Source organism: Prionailurus bengalensis, chromosome C1 (genome assembly GCF_016509475.1).
Source record: "Prionailurus bengalensis isolate Pbe53 chromosome C1, Fcat_Pben_1.1_paternal_pri, whole genome shotgun sequence".
Taxonomy (NCBI): domain Eukaryota; kingdom Metazoa; phylum Chordata; class Mammalia; order Carnivora; family Felidae; genus Prionailurus; species Prionailurus bengalensis.
Window position 1 is genome coordinate 31,004,360 of NC_057345.1, and position 13,235 is coordinate 31,017,594.

Below are 13,235 nucleotides of genomic sequence, written 5' to 3' on the forward strand. Positions count from 1 at the left end.
AACCGGCTGAGCCACCCAGGCGCCCCCAAGATGGGTATTAATATCCTTCTATGTGGTTAACTGACTTGACTCAGATCACACAGTAAGTGGCAGATTGGGATTCAAGTTCAGGTCCAAGTGACATCAAAGCCAGATCTTAACCACTGTATCATATGGCCAATATTTCTTTTGCCAATTTGTAATTTTTGGACCTGAGACCCTAACTAACTCAGGCTGGAGCCTGGGGCCCTCTGTGGGAGAGGAAGAAAGATGGGCTCACAGAGATCGTTGTCTGTTATCAGTCCCTTCTGGCTGGGGGATACAGGATCTGCCCAAATGCAGACAGGCTCTGAGCCAGGCTGCACAGATACAGGCGATCTTCTGAGCCAGGCTGGGAAACGCTCCAGATGAACTGCCAGACTTCTGTGTCTGAAACTCTGAGAGATAAGGAAGAATCTTGGGTGGTACCCTCAGAGACAAAGCGATTCTGCAGGTTTAGAATGTGCTGAAATCCAGGCAAAATACGAAAGTGGCAAAAGACATGAAGAGGGGAATTGTGTAAGAATCAATCAACTCTCTGTTGGCAATTCGTGCTTGCAGAATGATTCACTGTACTTCTTTCTCTTCTCAGGCTGGATTTTGAAGTCTGAGGCTCGAAACCCCCAAAACCCTAATCCAGACTTCTTCCCACCTTCCATTCACCCATGCTCCAAGTCTCAGAACCATCTTGGCCCCTCTCACCCTTTCATTTAGCCACATTTTCCCATAAATATCTACTGAGGATCAATTTTGTGCCAGAGAGGCAAAGACTCTGACCTCAAGGTACTTACAAGGAAAGAAAACATTAAAAGACAAGTGTACAGGGGCGCCTGCGTGGCTCAGTCGGTTAAGCGTCTGACTCTTGATTTCAGCTCAGGTCATGATTTCATGGTCGTGAGATCAAGCCCCGCATTGGGCTCCGTTCTGAGCATGGAGCCTGCTTAAGATTTTCTCTCTCCCTCTCCCTCTGCCCCTCCCAGCTCTCACGCTCTCTCTCTGAAAGAAAGGAAGGAAGGAAGGAAGAAAGAAAGAAAGAAAGAAAGAAAGAAAAAGACAAGTGCACAGATCATTACTTAATTAGAACTGTGATACCAGCCAGGAAGGAAAAGTAGTATTCAGTGGGAGTGTATACCTGGGGAACTAGGTCTGGCCTAAAGGTTCATATTCAGATCATCCCCCTTCCATTTGCCTTTCTCCTTGTCATCTTCCTCCTCACCATCCCCTTTATAACAATGGCATCTTCTGCCCTGTCCCTTCTGCATTGTCTCCTCTACATTGTACCCCCACGTCCCAGCCTTGATTCAGACCCTGTGCTACCTTTGTACCTATTTTCTGACAGATCCCTCTGCCTCTTCCCCCTCCTCTCAAGCCCATGCTCTATCCTGCAGTTAGAGTTATATTTCTAAAATGTAATCTAACCAGCTCCTTCTTTCTTTCACATTAAGGTTTTACCTCTCTTGTCTGGCACAGCGCGTTCAACCTCTTTCTCTTCAGCCTTAACTCCTATTCTTCTATAGGAACCTCTCACCTCAGCCAGTCACAGATTCCATCTCTGCTACCGTTTACTCAGGTCTGCTCTCAATGTTCTCCCCACCCATCTCAGCCCAGGAAATGACGATTCCAAATTCAAGGCACTCATTGGTCATGTGCCTGATGAAAGCCCACCATGGATGAGAAATTGGGCAAGATCAGTGAGGAGGAAAAAGCTGGAAGTCAATAGTCAGTACTTCTGATGACTGCCCCAGATGGCAACACCTGTTTCCACAATAGATTGTAAGCTCCATGAGGGCAGGGACAGAGTCTGACTTGTCCACTCGCATACTCCTCATTGTGTCTAGTGCAAAGTAGCAAGGTGCCTACGATGCTTCTTGAGGAAGAACTCAATCATGAACTCAATCATTTTTTTCAGTGTATAAACAAATGAATAAATAGGGGCACCTGGGTGGCCCAGTCAGTTAAGTGTCTGACTCTTGATTTTGGCTCAGGTCCTGATCTCATGATTCGTGGGTTAGAGCCCTGCCTTGGGCTCTGTGCTAAAAGCGCAGGGATTTGCCCTCTCCCTCTCTCTGCCCCTCCCTGCCTCTCTCTCAAAATAAATGAACTTTTAAAATGTTACAAAATAGGGGCCCCTGGGTGGCTCAGTCGGTTAAGCGTCCGACCTCGGCTCAGGTCATGATCTCACGGTCCGTGAGTTCGAGCCCCGCGTCGGGCTCTGTGCTGACAGCTCAGAGCCTGGAGCCTGCTTCCGATTCTGTGTCTCCCTCTCTCTCTGACCCTCCCCCATTCATGCTCTGTCTCTCTCTGTCTCAAAAATAAATAAACATTAAAAAAATTTTTAAAAAATGTTACAAAATAAATAAAGTGATAGACACTGCTCTTAAATTGCCTCCCGTGGGGTTACAAGTACATGTGGTTAGACTCCTTAAAGATTAGAAGTTTCCTTAGGAGCAGAGGTTGTGACTTACTCATGTGTGCGCTCTTTACAAAGAATCACTTTACAATGTAGTTTCATATAGGTTACTGCTTCTGTTTCTTATTTCAACCCCACAAATTATTATCCCCATTTTGTAAATAGGAAAACTTTCTTCCTTTCATCCTTCTTCCTGTTTCCTCCTCTCTCTCCCCTACATCTGGAATGCATGTCTAGGTATCTGCTGTCTCTAAATTCAGAAAGAGATTGAGGGCTTAAATGGAGAGCTGATTACAATGAGGGTCAGGGAGGCTATTTGCCCTAGGTTTCACAAACATGAAGCACTCAAATATAATTATTTGATATATTTGTGTGATGTGTGTGTGTGTGTGAGAGAGAGAGAGAGAGAAAGACAGTGTTTTTTGTTAAATGTAAATATTTAAAATATAAATTTTTGTACCCTATTTTGTCATGTGGTCATTTTTCTTTTAAACATACTGGAAGTCACAAAATTAAAAAGAGGCCCAGGTTCAGCCAAGTCAGGTAACCTAGCCAGTCTAATCCTTAGTAAAGTGCCCAAGCCAGGAATTATGGAAACCCAGGATGTCTCCCCGTCCAGAGGCATCACTAACTCAAAACTGTGGCACATGTTATTTCAGTATGGTCTGTGGCATACTCATGGGATTTCATCATATAGATGTGTTTACTTCAAAGTTCTAAGTTACTTTGTGACTTTGGCAAGTAATTTAGCTTCCCCATTTCAAAACTGGAGGCCATAATAGCATCTACCACAGAGAGTTCCTATTAGGATTACATGAAAATGTTCTTGAAGCATTCAGCACAGGCCTGGCACATAGTGCGCAGTAAATGGTGGCTATTATTATAAGAACTGTATCTATCGAGTGACTTTGGCATATAGCGCCTGCATTCAACTTGAAGCTTGGAGCTGTCACCGTCGCTCAGCCGAAGGAGTGGGAACAATTGCACTCGCCAATTTTTTTCTGGAAATAAATCTTTGTGGGAGGATAATCACCGGTTGGAAAGTGTGAGCCTTGAGGGAACAAAGCTCTGATCCCCAGGCCCGAGGACCACGCGAAATCTCTCTCCCCCGCGGGCTGCGGCCACGGAGCCTAATGTCCCCGGGACTGAGTGGCAGGTGGCAGGGCACGCCCAGCTCCGGGCGAGGCGGCCTCACAAACCGGTTTTAGCGGAGCGGAGGATGATCTTCGCTCATTCCGCTCATCTTATTCTCGGGGACCACACCCTGCGCGCGGGGAGGAAGGACTCCAAAACCGCGGGGCGGAGGCTTCCGCGCGGTCCCAGACCTGACCATCTATGGTCACAGAGCACACGGAACAAACAGGAAGTGGGGCAAGCCTCCACCTTCCCAGCCAGCAAGCCGAGCGACGGCGGGCATGCCCAGAAACCCAGGGCTGGACCCACGCGCCCTCACCAACCACCTCCCCACACCGGCCTCGGGAGGTATCCCTAGGACACTGTTCAGACCAAAGGCATCCGCACGTCACAAACGGCGACACTGAGATATGCACGCCCAAAGAGGCGGAGCTTCGCCTCAATCTCCTCGGAGAGTGGACGATTGTCCGGGATTCCCAGAAAATCCTGACTCCTAGTCCCTCCAAGACCCCTTCCGACGGCTAGGCTAAGGCACTGGCCTCTGTCATTGAGACCGCATTGATAGGAGCACTAATTTAGCCACTCACCTGTTCTCCTTCTCCGGAGGTGGAGCTTAGCTGGTAATTTCGGCCCTTCATTGGCCCGGACGACTCGGCTCCCGCCAGTTGGCAGGGAGGCGTGGCCTACCCCTGAGCACACACCAGGGGCCGCTCCGGCTTTGGGGGCGGGACCCTCTCCCACGTGCCCTCCGGTCTAGCATGGATTCTCCCTTCCGGGCGTGGAGAATAGGGGGCGGAGCCACGAGCGGGGCGGCCAGACTTCCTCCCGGGTCCCTCCACTAGCTCGGCGTTTCAGCAGCCGTCCATTTCCGGTGGGGGTGCCGCGCCCAGTAAGGGCCCGGAAGTGGGTCGCGCGAAGATTGCTGGGCGGTTCTTGCCGGAAGTGGAGAGCGGCTGATCGCAGTCCGGAGGTGAGGCGGAACTCTGAGGTGAGGGTACGCGGCCGGGTAGGGACGGGGGTCCACTCCGCGGCCCACTGGTCTCTGGAGTTGTTAACGGTCTTACCGACCTATGCGCGTACAGTGAGCGTTGCTGAAGGGGCCATAGCGGAGGCCCTCAGGCCGACCCGGGATCCTGGGCGCGGTCTCTTGAGGTGGGGCCAGGGTGACCAACGGAGCCGGGCTCCTCTGGGGAGGCCCCTCCGCTGGATTTTGCAGCCCTGGCGGTCAGCCTCAGCGGGGGCCTGATTCCTAAGGTGCCCAGACCTAGGCATTCCTAAGGAACCAACGACACCTTAGAGTCTTCTCTATGCCCCATCTCGTCCCCATTGCACAGATGGGTAAATTGATCCTCGGGGAGGAGAGGCTGGTCTACGACCGTATAGCGAGTGAAGGAAACAGTTGGACTCAAGACCTCAGTTATTTAGATTAACAGCCCAGGTCCTTCCCACGACTGTTTCCCAGGAACCTCTTTCTTTACCTCTGAGTGGTCTTCCGGTCGGTGTCGAGTCGCGGCGGGCAGCTGCAGGTTAAAGACCGCCCGCTGCGTGGAATTTTTTTTTTTTTTTTTAAATGCAACCTGTTTGGAATACCTGGGTAGTTTTTCACAAGAGAGTGGGGCAGGTCTTTGTGTTTGCAATCAGATAGCCTCTCCTTCCTCCAGGTCTGTTGCTCCTATTCTGAAAGGCTTGTTTAACTTTATTGAAGGTGTTGCATACTTCTGGACCTGAAATCAGATGGCTCAGGTTTGGTCTGTCCGCTCTGCTAAGTTTCTGTAGCTGTAGATGCATTAACTTCCTTGAGCCTTATTTTTCTTATCTTTTAAGCAGAGATCTCTGCATATCTCACAGGATTAAATTCAGTCTAACAAATTGTGTTTATTCTGTCAAGCACTCTGCCATATCTAGGGAATGCAGTTTTGGAAGAAAAAAAAAAAAAGCCAGACCTTTGCCGGGACGTTTAAGAAGTAATTACAAATGTGATGAGTGTTAGGAAAGAACAGTGTTGGAAATATATAACTTAGGGCTTAGGAAGATCCCTTCCGCAGAGCAGAATTTAAGATGAATTTTGAAGGATAAACAGCATGAAGCTTGGTGAGAGGACGAGCACCTTTTCAGGCAGAGGTTCGTATCAGAACTGTGTCAGTTGAAGCTCTTTGTAGGGATCCCTGTTCAGCTGAAAAACAGGACAGCCCAGCACATTCATCATTCACCACTCATTCATTGAGCCCTTAATATGTATGAGGTACATACTAAATGAGGCACTTGGCCTGGTGGCCAGGAATACAGCTGTTACCATGGAGTGTAGGGGGGCAGACAAGTAAATCAGGGATGGCTTGCCATATGCACTGTCATAATGCACTGTGTGAGTACAGGGCTATGGGAGAATAGAGAGAGGAATACCTGAGCCAGACTTCGGAGCTTTGAGGAGGAAATGGGAGGATGAGTCTTGCAAAACTTACTTAGCTGTGTGGTCAGTCTGGAAAAAGGGTTTCCAGGCAAAGAGTACAAGTGCAAGGACATGGAGATCTGGACATGTGAAAGACCATGGCTAATTCAGTGACTGAAATTCTAGTAATGCTTGGAGAAACGGAGGAAGTGGGAAGTGGCGGGTCAGATATAAAGGACCTTGTAAATTGTGCTGCGTAACGTGGATCTTAGGAAAATGATGTGGTCAGATTTATGTTTTAGGAAGTTTAGTTTGTCAAGGCAGAAGGGACATGATGGCAGACTAGACCAGTGTTGGGAAGCTGTTGCCATCGTCTTGGCCTGAACTGAGACAGTGACCATGGGAAGGAGAGGAGGGATCGGATTTGAGCAGTATGTATGTATATATTGTTTTTTAATATGGGGGGGGGGGGAGAGTGCAAGTGGGGGAGGGGCAGAGGAAGGGGGATAGGGGATCTGAAGCAGACTCTGCACTGATAGGCTGACAGCGGTGAGCCTGGAACTCACCAGCCAACCAGGAGATCGCAAACTGAGCCGAATTGGGACACTCAACCCACTGAGCCACTGGTGCCCCTTGAGCAGTATTTAAAAGATAGAAACCATAGAATTGGAGGCTGATTATTTATGGAAATGAAGAGGGGTGCCTGGGTGGCTCAGTCGATGGGGCATCTAACTTTGGCTCAGGTCATGATCTCGCAGTCTGTGAGTTCAAGCCCTCGTTCGTCTCTGTGCTGACAGCTCAGAGCCTGGAGCCTGCTTGGGATTCTGTGTGTGTGTGTCTATCTCTCCGCCCCTCCCCAGCTCACGCTTTCTCTCTCTCTCTCTCTCTCTCTCTCAAAAATAAATACACATTTTTTAAAAAAGGAAATGAAGAAATAGAAGTCGTCTAGGATGAGTGCCTGGTTTTCTGGCTTAGGGGACTGGGTGGTACCATTCACCAAGGTAGGTAATGTGAGAGGAGAGGGGTAAGTTGGGGAGGTGGCATGGAAAGAAAATGAATTTTGGACGTATTTAGTTGGAGGTGTTTGCAGCACATCCAGACAGATGTCGGAATAAGGTATCTCAATTAGGGGAAACAAGAGCAAAGGTGCAGAGGCATATATTCAGTGAAGCACCTGGAGTATCGGAGTTTGCCTGGAGTTTGTGGTGGAAGTAAGACCAGGAAAAAAAGGTAGATAGATGGCTGCCAAGTTGTGAAGGGCTTTTGATGCCTCGTTTGAACGCGTTTGGGTTTCATTCAGCAGTTGGCAATTTGCTTATTGTTTGAGTTGCACTGGGCCAGCATAAAGAAATGTCTGTAGGAGGGAAGACATTTTTTTTTCTGTAGGAATTGCCTACCTTTTTCTTCACTAGAAATCCTTTGTCAGTCAGGTGGACGTAGTTTATGTCTGAGAGGAGCTTAAATAAAATGGTAGCGGGGCGCCTGGGTGGCGCAGTCGGTTAAGCGTCCGACTTCAACCAGGTCACGATCTCGCGGTCCGTGAGTTCGAGCCCCGCGTCAGGCTCTGGGCTGATGGCTCAGAGCCTGGAGCCTGTTTCCGATTCTGTGTCTCCCTCTCTCTCTGCCCCTCCCCCGTTCATGCTCTGTCTCTCTCTGTCCCAAAAATAAACAAACGTTGAAAAAAAAAAATAAAATGGTAGCAGTGAAAAGCATTTTGTCAGGGTACAACCTGTCATGCGAGCCCAGACTGGTGGTAATGTTAAGTTTCAGTGCGTGTATTTTTGCTCTGAGGAGGTTAGCTGTTTAGTTTGTAAAATGGTTTGTTTCCAGTCTGGAGGGCGATCTTTTTTCTCACCCCCTTTTTTTGGTTATACGTACGTAGGTTTAGCTGCGATTATTTTTGTAACCAGGAACTAAGCCTTGTAAAAGTGACTTCCTCCTTTCGGTTTTCTGTGAAGCACTTGGTGCATTTTACAGGTGCCTGGGTGGCTCAGTCGGTTGAGCGTCTCACTTTGGCTCAGGTCATGATCTCACAGTTTGGGAGTTTGAGCCCAGAATCCCCGAATCAGTCTCGCTGTTGTCAGCGCAAGGCCCTTCCTAGACCCTCTGTCAGCCTCTCTCTCTCTCTCTGCCCCTCCCTGACTCTCCCGCACTCACTCTCTGTCTCTCTCTGTCTCTCTCTCTCAAAAATAGACTTTTTTTTTAAAAGACGCATTTTACTTAAACGAGCAAATACAAAGTGTCATTGGAAGTTGAACTCTCTAGTTTGAAATTAAAAAAATTTTTTTAATGTTTATTTATTTTTGAGAGAGAGCGCAAACGGGAGAGGGGGAGAGAGAGAGGGAGACGCAGCATCTGAAGCAGGCTCCAGGCTCAGAGCTGTCAGCACAGAGCCTGACACGGGGCTCGAACCCACAAACCGTGAGATCATAACCTGAACTGAAGTGGGACGTATAACCCACTGAGCCACCCAGGTGCCCCTGTCTGGTTTGAAATTTAATCTGAAGTTGAAATCTGAGGATCCTCAAGCCACATCTTGCCCACTCCTAGTGATTATTCCTTTGAATTGTCATCATTTTCTTTTCTTTTTTTTTTTTTTACTTTCTATTAACGTGGCTTTCATACTTCACCTTCTCTACTACAACCAGGCTAATCTTTTAAAAAGAACCATTTTCATCTTCCCTGGCTTCATATTCCCAAAGAAATAAATCTAAATTCCCTTGTCCAGTTTACAAAATTCTCCACATTAGACCCTTAATTAGCTTTCATTGGATAGTACAGGTTGACATTCTGATTTAGAAAGTCCTGAACCCGTGGCGTTTTATTTATACCTCTTGTGCTTCCCTTTTGCTCCTTATTACATTAGAACAGGGTTTCTCAACATTGGCACAATTGACATTTTAGGCTGGATGGTTCTTCATTGTGGGGTTGGCCTGCCTGCCTGTACATTGTAGGATTTTAGCAGTATCCCTGGCCTCCACCCATCAGATGCCAGTAGCACTTGGCTCCGTTGTGCCTACCAAAGATGTCTCCTGACATTGCCTAGTGTCTCCCGGAGGATGAAATTGCCCTTGATTGAGAACCACTGCATTAGAAAGTATCATAACTATGTTTGTGCAGTGTTATCTCTCCAATTAGATTTTCTAGGGCAGGCTTTATGACCATGCTTAGCACAGTATATACACATCATAAGCACTGGATATCCTGTAGTGAATGAATCATTTTTCACTGAGGCAGCAAGAATCATTGTTTGTTTAAAGGAATTTCTGGGGTCTTTGAAGGACTTTCATTTTTGCTTTTTTCCTCAGAGGGTGTGATCTTGATAGAGAAATGCCTCTGATTAGGCACTCACCCAGAAGGAAGCTTTGGGTTAGTTGACAGTGCAAGTAAGCAGATTTATATATCTCTTACATTGAGGATATATACATTCCTGTTTTAGTCATGTTGCCTTCTTTTCTTTTCTTCTCTTTTCTTTTACTTATTTTTGAGAGAGAGAGAGAGCATGCCACGTGTGCACAAGGGAGGGGCAGAGAGAGAGAGAGAGAGAGAGAGAGAGAGAGAGAGAGAGAGAGAACCCCAAACAGACTCCATGCTGTCAGTGCAGAGCCCAACATGCGGCTGGAACTCACAAACCATGAGATCATGACCTGAGCCGAAATCAAGAGCCTGATGCTTAACTGACTGAACCACCTAGGTGCCCCAGTGTTGCCTGCATTTAGAAAGCTTAGTTTAGTTTATTATTATTTATTTTTAAAATTTAATTTAATTTTTAATTTATTTTTTATTTTTATTGTATTTAATTAAAAAAAAATTTAACGTATATTTATTTTTGAGAGACAGAGGTAGAGCGTGAGTGAGGGAGGAGCAGAGAGAGGGGGAGGCACAGAATCCCAAGCAAGCTCCAGGCTCTGAGCTATCAGCACGGAACCCAACGCAGGGCTCGAACTCACTATGAGATCATGACATGAGGGGAAGTTGGATGCTTAACCGAATGAGCCACCCAGGCGCCCCTAGATTACCGTTTATTTTAAATTGCCATTTTAAATTTATTTTAAATTGCCATTATTTTAAATTGTTATAGTTTATGTTCTTGGTGCTCAGTGTTTATTTTGATTAAGTTGTTATAGTTGAATCATCTTTAATGCGACTATAGCATTTCACCATGAAACTGTTTCTTTTTGGTATACCATCATGTAAACTTAATAAAAAGAATCAAAGCTCTAAAAATATCCCTTATTTATAAATAAAGCTTCGTTTGCCTTGTATTATGAGACATGTGTTAAACTTTTCCATTTGACTAGCAAATAGAGTTGAAATGTTTCATGGAAGGAGTGAGCTTGCTTTTTTTGTGTTTTGTTTTTCTGCAGAGGTCATTAAAATTCCTATACTTAAGTTTAATTATAGACTTACAGTCACAGATCTTTTCATATCTCTATTTGTAGCTGAATCCTGGCTAGGGACAAATGGCGTCCTTAGATCTATCTTTATGCAACTAGCCAGCTGAAATCAGCCAATGTGCTTTTTCCTTATACGATGTAAAAGTTGCCTGCTGAATGCTCTTACATAGTTGATCTTCGTAATATTCCTTGGGTATAAGAGAGCGGGGAAACCCATGGCCACACAAAGTTGTTTATTGCCCTGACTGTTGAAGCAGCTAGTTCTAAGTCTGACTTCAGCTTGTACATTCTAACTAGCTTTACTCACTCCTGGAATTTCAGATAGGGCACAGGAGACAAGTGTTGATATTGGATTGGATTCTTTCCCTCCCTAGAAGATAGGTCTTTCTCTTTTAATCTAAACCTCAGATGGCAGTGACTCAGGCAGTAAAATGTCATTGGTTCCCTCTGAAACCAAATGCTTAAGGAAGAACAGTGGCTCCTGATTTGGGTTAGATTTAGATGGTATCTTTACTGGGGCAAAGTGGTATCTGTTCTTTGGTTTCTGGTTAAAACAGCCAACTTGCGCAGTGCCTGGGTGACTCATTTGGTTAAGCGTCTGACTTCAGCTCAGGTCATGATCTCACGGTTCTTGAGTTCGAGTCCCATGTCAGACTCTGTGCTGACAGCTCTGAACCTGTAGCCTGCTTCGGATTCTGTGTTTCCCTCTTCTCTCTGCTCCTCCCCCACTCGCACTCTGTGTGTGTGTGTGTGTGTGTGTGTGTGTGTGTGTGTGTGTCTCTCTCTCTCTCTCTCAAAAATAAACATTAAAAAAAAAAAAAAAACCCATAGGGGCACCTGGGTGGCTCAGTAGGTTAAGCATCCAACTTCAAAGCTCAGGTCAAGATCTCACGGTCCATGAGTTTGAGCTGTGTGGTGACAGCTCAGAATCTGGAGCCTGTTTCAGGTTCTGTGTCTCCCTCTCTCTCTGCCCCTCTCCTGCTCGCACTCTCTGTCTCTCCCAAAAATAAATAAACATTAAAAAAAAATTAAAAAACACATAGCCAACTTGTGTCTCCTGTTAGTATGTCTAGGTTTTACTTTGACGTAGTAGAGCCTAGTGATGAGAACAAGGCTCTGATTCTATATTGTTAGGAGTAGAACTAACTAATGTCTTACAGCTTGGTGGTACCTTAGGAGAGAGATCCTAATGGAACTCGTTTTTGTTTTGTTTTGTTTTGTTTTTTAATAAAGAAATTAACTGTGTTAAAGAAGGTTGGAAAATGAGGAAATTGTCTAAAACCCCATCACTCCAATGTGACAAATACTGTAAATTTTGTGTTCTATTCAAGTCTTTTTCCGTGGTGCATTCCTTGTAATTAGAGGTCTAAGTTAACGTTGCAGTGAATATCTGCCTGTCACTTTCCCCACATTCGGATTATTTTATTAGGATAACATCTCAGGGACAGAAATACAAAGTCAAGGCCAAAAGAAGCATTTTGAAGCAGATCAGTCGGGCTGCCATAGTATGCAGGCTGACTTGTATAGCTGCTTTTCAGTTTTACTTAAGGGTATGATTTAGAGGAACGACTACCAGACAAAGTAGAAAACATTTAAACGTGACAACTTCCTACTCAAGTAGACATTCATACCACTGGCTTAATTGTCTGGTGAGATGAGACAAGAACTGCAGGAGTAGCCTGGTCCCATTTACTTCTGAACAACTGCCTTGAATAGGCTGGAGGAATTGGGTTGTTTGAATTGTTCGAATGGTGAGACTCTGAAGCAGCTTTGGCAGGAATCACTAGCCAATTCTGATTTTTTTCTTGGTTTTAGACCACAAAAGAAATTGCTGGAGAATCCACCTCATAGTTTCTTTTTGCTGTGTGTGATATCCCTCCAAGAGCCTATCCATTCTCATACTTTGTGATTATTTCTTTGTGGATAACTTGCAAACATTGTTCTCCAGCCTTGGTCCTTCCCCAAGTTTTATTTCTAAATACCCACTTAGAAGCTTCAGCTCCTCTTCAGACTCTGCTTGTCCAAAACTGACTTCATCTTCTTGCCCCAAATAGTACATGCCAGAAACCTGTTTCTGCCTATAGTGTCATCCTTCTCTTAGGCCCCTGGATTTGCAATTCGAGTCATCTTTGCTTCCTTTCTGAGTGCTACAGTACTCAATAGTCACTACCACACAGTTAGTACTTGTTCTGTGTTTAATGCACACTTGTTTTGTATGACCTCCAAGGGCAGAACTAAGATCAGTGGGTGGAAGTTGCAGGGAAGCAGATTTTGCCTCCATATAAGGAAGAACTTTTAGTACTTTGAGCTGTCTGAAGGGAATGGGCTGCCTCTAGAAGTCTCGGTTTCCCCACACTGAAGGTACTTGAACAGAGGTTACCTGGCTAATTGCTGAGAATGTTGAAAGGATTGTTCTGGCATCAGATGGTGTTTTTACAAGATGATTTCTAGAATCCCTCCTAATCCTGGCAGTGAAGGATTCAGTGGAAGGTAGCTTTGTTTCTCCTGCTAGATTAGATTCCCTTGGAACAGGAAAACTATTTTACCACTTAATTCAGGTGCTGGTTACGTAGTTACCTAAAACTGATTATTTGTGGGTTAATTGATTCTTTTCCTTTCATTTCCATATCTGGCTGGAGAGTAGATGGTACAGATTTTTTTCTTTTGAAATATAAAAAATATTTTTTTCAGCAGCCCTCTCATTTTACAGCTGGATGAATAGCAGCTTTCAACCTTAGACCCTATTAGCTTCCTAGTTCAACCTAACCTAGACCTTAATATTGTCCCATTTTTCCAAATTGCATTCTGTTTATCAAATAGTACTTGTAAAAATGTTGCTTTCATCATATTACTCCTTCACTCAAAACCCTTAAATGGCTTCACACTTATC

At 45.5% G+C, this 13,235-nt stretch overlaps 1 protein-coding gene across 8 annotated transcripts in view; it reads left to right on the plus strand.

Annotated features, from left to right (window-relative positions):
- The first annotated feature begins 2,732 nt into the window (after positions 1–2,732).
- Positions 2,733–13,235, plus strand: part of CAP1 (cyclase associated actin cytoskeleton regulatory protein 1) — a 30,108-nt gene continuing 19,605 nt past the window's right edge. The window contains exon 1 of one of the 8 annotated variants that reach the window (XM_043578710.1): positions 2,733–4,550. The gene's annotated coding sequence lies outside the window, so the exon portion shown is untranslated. The remainder of the gene's footprint in view (positions 4,551–13,235) is intronic. The other 7 variants (XM_043578711.1, XM_043578713.1, XM_043578709.1 and 4 more) reach the window with 7 other exon arrangements.